This window comes from Rattus norvegicus, unplaced genomic scaffold, assembly GCF_021556685.1.
Source record: "Rattus norvegicus strain SHRSP/BbbUtx unplaced genomic scaffold, alternate assembly SHRSP_T2T unassigned-0000193, whole genome shotgun sequence".
Taxonomy (NCBI): Eukaryota; Metazoa; Chordata; class Mammalia; order Rodentia; family Muridae; genus Rattus; species Rattus norvegicus.
Window position 1 is genome coordinate 20,001 of NW_028238910.1, and position 7,929 is coordinate 27,929.

General features: G+C 59.7%; 1 long non-coding RNA gene across 2 annotated transcripts in view; it reads right to left on the reverse strand.

The window, feature by feature from the left end:
* The window catches only part of LOC147997290 (uncharacterized), an 18,370-nt gene extending 12,127 nt beyond the window's left edge, over positions 1-6,243 (reverse strand). Inside the window, exon 1 of one of the 2 annotated variants that reach the window (XR_015648016.1) lies at positions 5,966-6,243. This is a non-coding gene — a long non-coding RNA (uncharacterized LOC147997290). The remainder of the gene's footprint in view (positions 1-5,965) is intronic. The other variant, XR_015648014.1, reaches the window with a different exon arrangement.
* Positions 6,244-7,929: the final 1,686 nt, after the last annotated feature.

The window sequence follows — 7,929 nt, forward strand, 5'->3', positions numbered from 1 at the left end:
TTCCCTGCCCGCCCCCACCTCCCCTACTCCCCCGCCGCGGCATCGGGAAGAGCCGGGACGCGCCGGCCGTACCGGGCGCGGGGCGAGCGGGAGGACGAGCGCTGAGGGAGGCGGAGAGAGAAGCGACCGGCGACGGTCGACCCGCGGGAACGACCGAACCCCCCTCAGAGCGGGAAGAGGGGCGCGGGACGGACGGGCGGGGGACGGCGGGGGCAGAACCGGGAAGGCCACCCGTCGGAACCCAGCGACACACCCGTACCGAGACGCCGCGAGGACGACACGCTCCCAACACGAGGCCCACGCCGCGGACCATACCGGGCGCGGCCGCGCCGGCGGATGCGGCCGGGGCTCACGGGCGGGCGGGGGCCGCAGCGGGCCCACCCCCAAAGCACACGGGCAAGCGAGGCGCAACGCCGGGGAGACGGGGAAACCACCCCCGACCCCCTCGGGCGGGGTCGGAGGACCGTGAACCGGCGGGAGGGAGACCACGCCAACGGGGAGCGGCGGGAGACCGGACGGCGGCCGACCCCGGGCGAGAAGCGGAGGATGAGGACGGGCCCAACGCCTGACACGCGGCGGCAACGCCCTCGCGCGGACAGGTGGAGGAGGAGGGGAGGAGGTCGACGAGCGACTCTGACCCCGCGAGGGGGGAGAGAGGGGGGCCGAGCCCGCGTCGGAAGGGAGGCCGGGCCTCGGGGCAGCGAGGGGGAGAGACACCGACCGGAGCCCCCACCGCCACACCGGGACGCGCACACGGGTTCGACTCAACGCCCAGGCGCCCACCTTGGCACCCCGGCAGCTTTCCCCCGACGCACGCCTTCCCAGAGGACGGCGGGGCCGGACGGGCCCCCGCGCAGACGCACCCTCAGCCAACAGGCCCCACGGACCGGCGTGGGCGACAGCCACTAAAGCCTCTTTCTCCTCTACGCCTCGCGGGGCGTCTTTCCCCCCGCACACGCCTCCAAGAGACCAGGCGAGACGCGCCGCCACGGCCGCGGCGGCCGGGACGCCCTTCAAACCGCAACTTCCTCCCGCCCGCCGGGCGGCCCTTCCCCCCAGGCACCCCGCGACCGCCCCGGGACCCGTGCGCGCCCGGCTGCCCCCCCGTGAGGAGGGGCCCGGCAGCACGGCCGCGGGTCGGCCAGACGAGGAGCGAGAGAGAAAGGAACGCCGGCGGGCGGGGAGGGGGAGCGAACCGACAGAACGAGGACCGTCGACGGCAGGGCGGGCCGCAGCGGCACCCCCCGCGGGAGACGCCTCACAAGGGACCGGGAGGCCGCTCGGGCGGCGACCGGGCACGCGAGCCAAGCCGGCGGGAATCACACTGCACCCAACCCGGAGCAGTCCCGCCACGCCCGCGGCACCGAGCCGACCCGAAACCAACGGACAACCCCCGGGAGCCCGAGGAGACGCCAGCCGACGCGAGAGAGAACCGAGGCAGACGCCGACGCCAACCGACGAAGACCCCCGCGTGGCAGCGGGTCCCAACGTCCGACGACGCGCCGGACGCGGCCGACCGCCGGTTCCCCCAAATAAGAAGTCCGCCCCCGAGAGCGAGGCCAACCCCGCGGTTCACGGACCCTCAAGAGCCCCGCGGAGGGGGAAGGGGGGGTAGGACGGCTCCCGCGATCTCCACCGGCCGTGGGAACGCTGCCGTGGAAGGGGGGGACGAGGCGGCAACCGCAGACGCCCGAGAGCACGCGGCACGCACCACACGCGACACGACCTCGCCGCGAGAGTGGCCGGGACGTGGACGCGCGTGGGAGGGACGCACACGCGACGGAGGGCACGGGGGGAAACGGAGGCGGGTGGGACCGGGAGCCCACCGCCGCCCTTCCAAACCCACCCGTCCCGCGACGACCCCTCGCGGTGAGGGGGGTACCGCGCACGCGGGCGTGTGCACGGCCCTTCCCCGCCACCTGCCACCAGAAACCCAATCTCCCCCACAAGCTCCGCACAGCGGCAGGTCGACAGAGCCCCGTCCCGCGTGATCCCTCCTCGTACTCGGAGCGGGGAGGCGCGGGTCGCGGTAGGCGAGAGAGCAAACGCTGCGCGCAGAAGGCTGAGGTCAGGGCGGGCAGCCGAGGGGACCATCCGGGAGAAGCCCCTCGGAGATCGTAAAGCCCTTTCCGAAGATAGCTAGAGAAGGCAAATTCCTCACTGAGGGCGGGACGAACCCAACACCGACGAGCAGCCAAGGGCTCCGTGCACGCAACGGGAAACGAGCAACAGGCGCGGGACAGAACGGGAAGGACCACGCGCCAGCTGGTGGGGGGTCTGCGGTATCGGCAAAGGTCTCTTTCTCCGGGGTCTTCTTGAGCATTCGCGGACCGGGGGGACCTGCGACAGGTCCCCGCCGAGAGCCAGGCCTCTTCAAGGCGCACACAAAGGAGGAGCCTTGACTTGAGGGAGTCCGGTCTTTAAAAAGGGCCAGCCGCGATCGCTCAGCACCACCCTAACCGCGCAGGGCCCGCGGGTGAAGGCACCAAAAACATAGGCACGGGGTGGGCGCTCACCCAACGGAAGGAGCCTTTTAACCGCACACTCAACTCCTCGACCCCCCCCCTTTCTGTCACCGTGCAGAAAGCCGGCAACTAGGACAAGGGAAAGCGTAAAGGCACAAGCACCATGGAGCACAGGAGGCACGCCGGGGAGCGGGAAGCGCCACCGCCAACTCAGAAGCGGGCACCTTGGTGGTCAAAGCCCGGAACGCTCCAGGAGCACCGCAAGGCTCACACGAAGCAGGGCGCGTGCACACACCATTCGGGAAGGGTATGCACCGCAGCGGGTCTACCACCTTCCCCCGGCACGGGGGAAGAGGGCCGCGAAGCAGTGAACGGCGTGGGGGCAAGCGCCCCCGACACGTCCACAGGGACACCGCGAACCACAGCAACAAGTGTGCGCGGGTCAGCGCTCGTGCCGGACAGCCGCACCCCTGACTTCCACACACCACCCTGCAAAGGAATGGGGAGGAGAGACGAGGGGCCCGCTGGCAGAACGAGAAGAGCGGTCGCCATTCGCGCTGAATGACCATTCGCCATGAATGTCCGTCCCTCGCCTGGCGCGGCTTAGGCCCCGGCCCGAAGAGAACGCGGCAGCACCACATCGATCCAACGGGAGCGAGACACGCCATGCATCGGGAACAACGGGCGTGAGAGCTTTCTAACAACGCACTGGACGGGAATACGAGCGAGAAGAGCGAGAGAGAGCACGGGAAGAAGTCGCTAACACTGCCACACACACAAAAAAAAAAATTTACCCTTCTCGAGGGCGAGAAAAAAAAGGAAGCGTTGCACTCGGGAGGCACGTGGCGTGGAAGAACGGGACTCAACGGGCAGCGGAGGTTCGGGAACTCCTTCAAAAAAAAATAAAAATAAAAAATAAAAAATAAAAATAAAAAAATAAAATCCCCTTCGAAGGAGAAAAGGTGCAACTCGGGAGGCACACAGCAGGAAAGAAAGGGACACACCACCAAGCAGCGGAGGTTCGGGAACTCCTTCCAAAAAACAAAAAAAAAAAAAAACAAAAAACAAAAAAAAAAAAACAAATAAAAAAACCGGTCGGCCGCAGAGGAGCACGCCAGGGGGTCACTAGCACCAAACGGGAAAACCCTTCCAGTCGCACTCGGCACCAACGACTCCTACCGGTAACGGACGACAACCACCACGGGGAAATCGGGAACGCCTGACACGCGGGACGGTTGTCATAAAGCTGCCCCACAGAGCACAGGCAAGCAAGCACGGGAAAGCAGGAAGCGCGTACTCATGGGGGGACGCTAAGCTTCAAGCATCGAAGAGGCCCATGCGCAGAAGAAAAGAGCTAGGGCTGGACAAGCAAACAGCCTTGGTGCAAGCCTCTTCCAACGTCCTTTAATGACAAAAAGAGTCAAAAGGACAGCGTGTCAGCATATATCTCCAGGTACAATAAGGACAGATAGCAAAGATGAAAAGTGTAAAAGACACAGGGATAAACATGACAGGCCACACGGAACGTCTGGAAGTCATGTTCGGTGACGTGTCCCCAAGAGGTCCCCATGTAGAAAGAGAACCGGACCGCAAAGGAACAACTGGTCGACCTTAGAACCCTGAGTGCTCACAGACCGAGGAGGCCATGGTAGATAGCCTGGAACACAGCTTCCCCTCGGCCTCAGAAGTCCATGCTCCCGCTGGCAGGGACCGGGGAGGATCCTGGAAAAAATAAAGTCTCGGAGGCGCCCCCTAGCCGGGACACCTCGGCTCGGAGGCCGGGGACACAGCACCCTCTCGGCCTCAGAGGTCCAGGCTCCCGCTATCAGGGACCGAAGGGACTCCTGGAAAAGAAAAAAAAAAAAATCCGTGGCGCCACCTAGCCGGGCCACCTCGGCTCGGAGGCCGGGGACACAGCACCCTCTCGGCCTCAAAAGTGTCTATGGTCCCGCTGGCTGGGACCGAAGGGACTCCTGGAAAAGAAAAAAAAAAAAAAAAAAACTCCGTGGCGCCCCCTAGCCGGGCCACCTCGGCTCGGAGGCCGGGGACACAGCACCCTCTCGGCCTCAGAGGTCCAGGCTCCCGCTATCAGGGACCGAAGGGACTCCTGGAAAAGAAAAAGAAAAAAAAAAAAAAACTCCGTGGCGCCCCCTAGCCGGGCCACCTCGGCTCGGAGGCCGGGGACACAGCACCCTCTCGGCCTCAGAGGTCCAGGCTCCCGCTATCAGGGACCGAAGGGACTCCTGGAAAAGAAAAAGAAAAAAAAAAAAAACTCCGTGGCGCCCCCTAGCCGGGCCACCTCGGCTCGGAGGCCGGGGACACAGCACCCTCTCGGCCTCAGAGGTCCAGGCTCCCGCTATCAGGGACCGAAGGGACTCCTGGAAAAGAAAAAAAAAAAAAAAACTCCGTGGCGCCCCCTAGCCGGGCCACCTCGGCTCGGAGGCCGGGGACACAGCACCCTCTCGGCCTCAGAGGTCCAGGCTCCCGCTATCAGGGACCGAAGGGACTCCTGGAAAAGAAAAAAAAAAAATCCGTGGCGCCACCTAGCCGGGCCACCTCGGCTCGGAGGCCGGGGACACAGCACCCTCTCGGCCTCAAAAGTGTCTATGGTCCCGCTGGCTGGGACCGAAGGGACTCCTGGAAAAGAAAAAAAAAAAAAAAAAAACTCCGTGGCGCCCCCTAGCCGGGCCACCTCGGCTCGGAGGCCGGGGACACAGCACCCTCTCGGCCTCAGAGGTCCAGGCTCCCGCTATCAGGGACCGAAGGGACTCCTGGAAAAGAAAAAGAAAAAAATCCGTGGCGCCACCTAGCCGGGCCACCTCGGCTCGGAGGCCGGGGACACAGCACCCTCTCGGCCTCAAAAGTGTCTATGGTCCCGCTGGCTGGGACCGAAGGGACTCCTGGAAAAGAAAAAAAAAAAAAAAACTCCGTGGCGCCCCCTAGCCGGGCCACCTCGGCTCGGAGGCCGGGGACACAGCACCCTCTCGGCCTCAAAAGTGTCTATGGTCCCGCTGGCTGGGACCGGAGAGGAGGGAAGAAATAAAAAAAAAATAAAATAAAATAAAATAAAAAATTAAAAAAAAAAAAATTGGAAAAAAAAAAAAAAAATCCGGGACGGGGCCCAAGCCTTCTGGTCGACCTCATCCAGCTGCCACCAACCCCTCCTTGTGTCCCAATAGGTCGTACAGCCACCCTCCTCCCCTGAAGTTCTCCAGGTACAACCTCCTAGCTAGAGATGGTCCCCAGACAGGACGGCGTCTCCGTCGCGCACCCGCCTGCTTGCCTGTCACCCTCTCACCCTGGCCGGCTCACCACAGGCACTTCCCCGTCCTTTGTCACCAACCGGGGGACAGGAGCGTTGCGGAAACTTGTCGCCACTAGGTGTCGCCCGACAGCGATCTCGATCAAGCAAACCAATACAGACTGTCACGCGCCGCCGCCGCCACACACACTCATTCCGTCTCTCCGGAGTGACCTCCCTAGCTCAGGGGGACACTCACCCACGCACAACGGGGCAGGTACCCACCACTTCTCCCGAATGGCACAAACGGTCCCGGTTGTCCCGCCGGAACACAGTGAACGCGGGATGGACTCGGGGCCAACCCCCTCAGGCACCCAGAAAAGGAAAGTAGGACGGAGCGGTGAAAACAGGCCACCTCTAAGTGAAAGGACATGCACTCTCGAATCGGTTAACAATTAGCAAGGAACAGGCACAGTTAGGAAAAGGGAGCGTCCAAACTCCGTCGTGAGGGGAGGGTGGCGGCGACCTCAGTTCCACACCATTTTTAAATGGCTCACTCATTTTTAAAACCCTCCACCGATCCCGATGGGGGGGAGGGGGGTTGTTGTTGTTCTCTGTTCCTCGCTGCCACCGCCAGCCGGCACTCACCAAACCACACACCTGCCACCCTCTTTGGAAGACTAAACACAGAGAGTAAATTAAAAGAATGGTGGAATGATGGTGGAATGGTTAAAATTCCCGTGATTTGTTTTCACTCTGATCAAAACATACTTATTTTGTGCATTTGCATTCCCTTGTTCACACGTGCCTCTGTGTGTGTGGTGGGGGGAGGGAGGGAGGGAGGGAGGGAGGGAGGGAGGGAGAAAGAGAGAGAGACAGAGACAGAGAGACAGAGAGACAGAGAGAGAGAGAGAGCCAATTTAAAAAATAAAAACATGGTTAAATACAGCCACTTTGGGAAGATTGCTAGAGAGAATGCAGTCCAGAGTATGGAGGCCAGAGCTCTGGACGCTCTAGACCACAGGTCTCCCATCTCCCATATACCAGGCACCCAGCACCACCATCCCTACTTTGTTTGCTTGTGCGTTTGTTTGCTTGCTTGTTACATTAGTTTCATCCCAAGTTAATAATTATATATTTTTTTTTCTATGCACGTATTTAGTTGTGGCAGGGGAACTCCTTCTTTAGGACAGGCAGACTTAGCTAGTTAGTTAGCCAGTCAAAAGTACGTAAAAAATTTATATCAACATAAATATCATTCACTAAGAAATCCTATCTGAAGAAAAAGAAAGAAAGGAAGAAAGAAGGAAGGGAGGGAGGGAGGGAGGGAGAGAGAGAGAGAGAGAGAGAGAGAGAGAGAGAGAAAGAAAGAGGAAAACTGGCAGACTTAGTTTTAGTGTTTTTGTTATTGTTTATTCAAGATATTGTTTCAGGGCTGGAGAGACGGCTCAGCGGTGAAGAGCACTGACTGCTCTTCCAGAGATCCTTAGTTCAAATCCCAGCAACCACATGGTGGCTCACAACCATCTGTAATGGAATCCTCTCCTTGTGTGTTGAAGACAGTGACAGTGTGCTCATAAAATAAATAAACAATAAAAAATATGTTTGAAGATTAAAGAAAAAACTCTCTCTCTCTCTCTCTCTCTCTCTCTCTCTCTCTCTCACACACACACACACACAAATAAACTCTGTAATAAAAATCAATGTGACTTCATGATCAAACTTCTATAGTCAATAGGACTAGAGAGAACACATGTCTGTAAAATAAAAGCAGAACCTTTTCTGCTTTGTTTTGTTTTGCCTCAAGGTACGTTTCTTTTGGTATAGCCCAGGCAGTCATGGAACTTGCTCCGTAGACTTATCTAGCCTCAAGCTCACAGAGGTCCACTCTGCCTGCCTCGGCCACCCACACAGCTCTCTCTGCTGACTATATGTCTGCATGCCAGAAGAGGGCACCAGAACCTAGGAGGACACACCACATGGCTCCTGAGAATCCAGGTTTTGACTTTAAAAAAAAAAAAAAAAATTCTGACAGCATAGAGGGTAGATATCTGCCTGCCAGGCTCTTCTAGTGCTGTTTAAGGTGGGGTAATAGCCATGTGAAGGAGACAAGGGGAGAGGAAAAATCGATTGGATGAGTAGTGCTGCTGAGATTAAGGAACACACACACACACACACACACACACACACACACACACACACACACACAGAGAGAGAGACAGA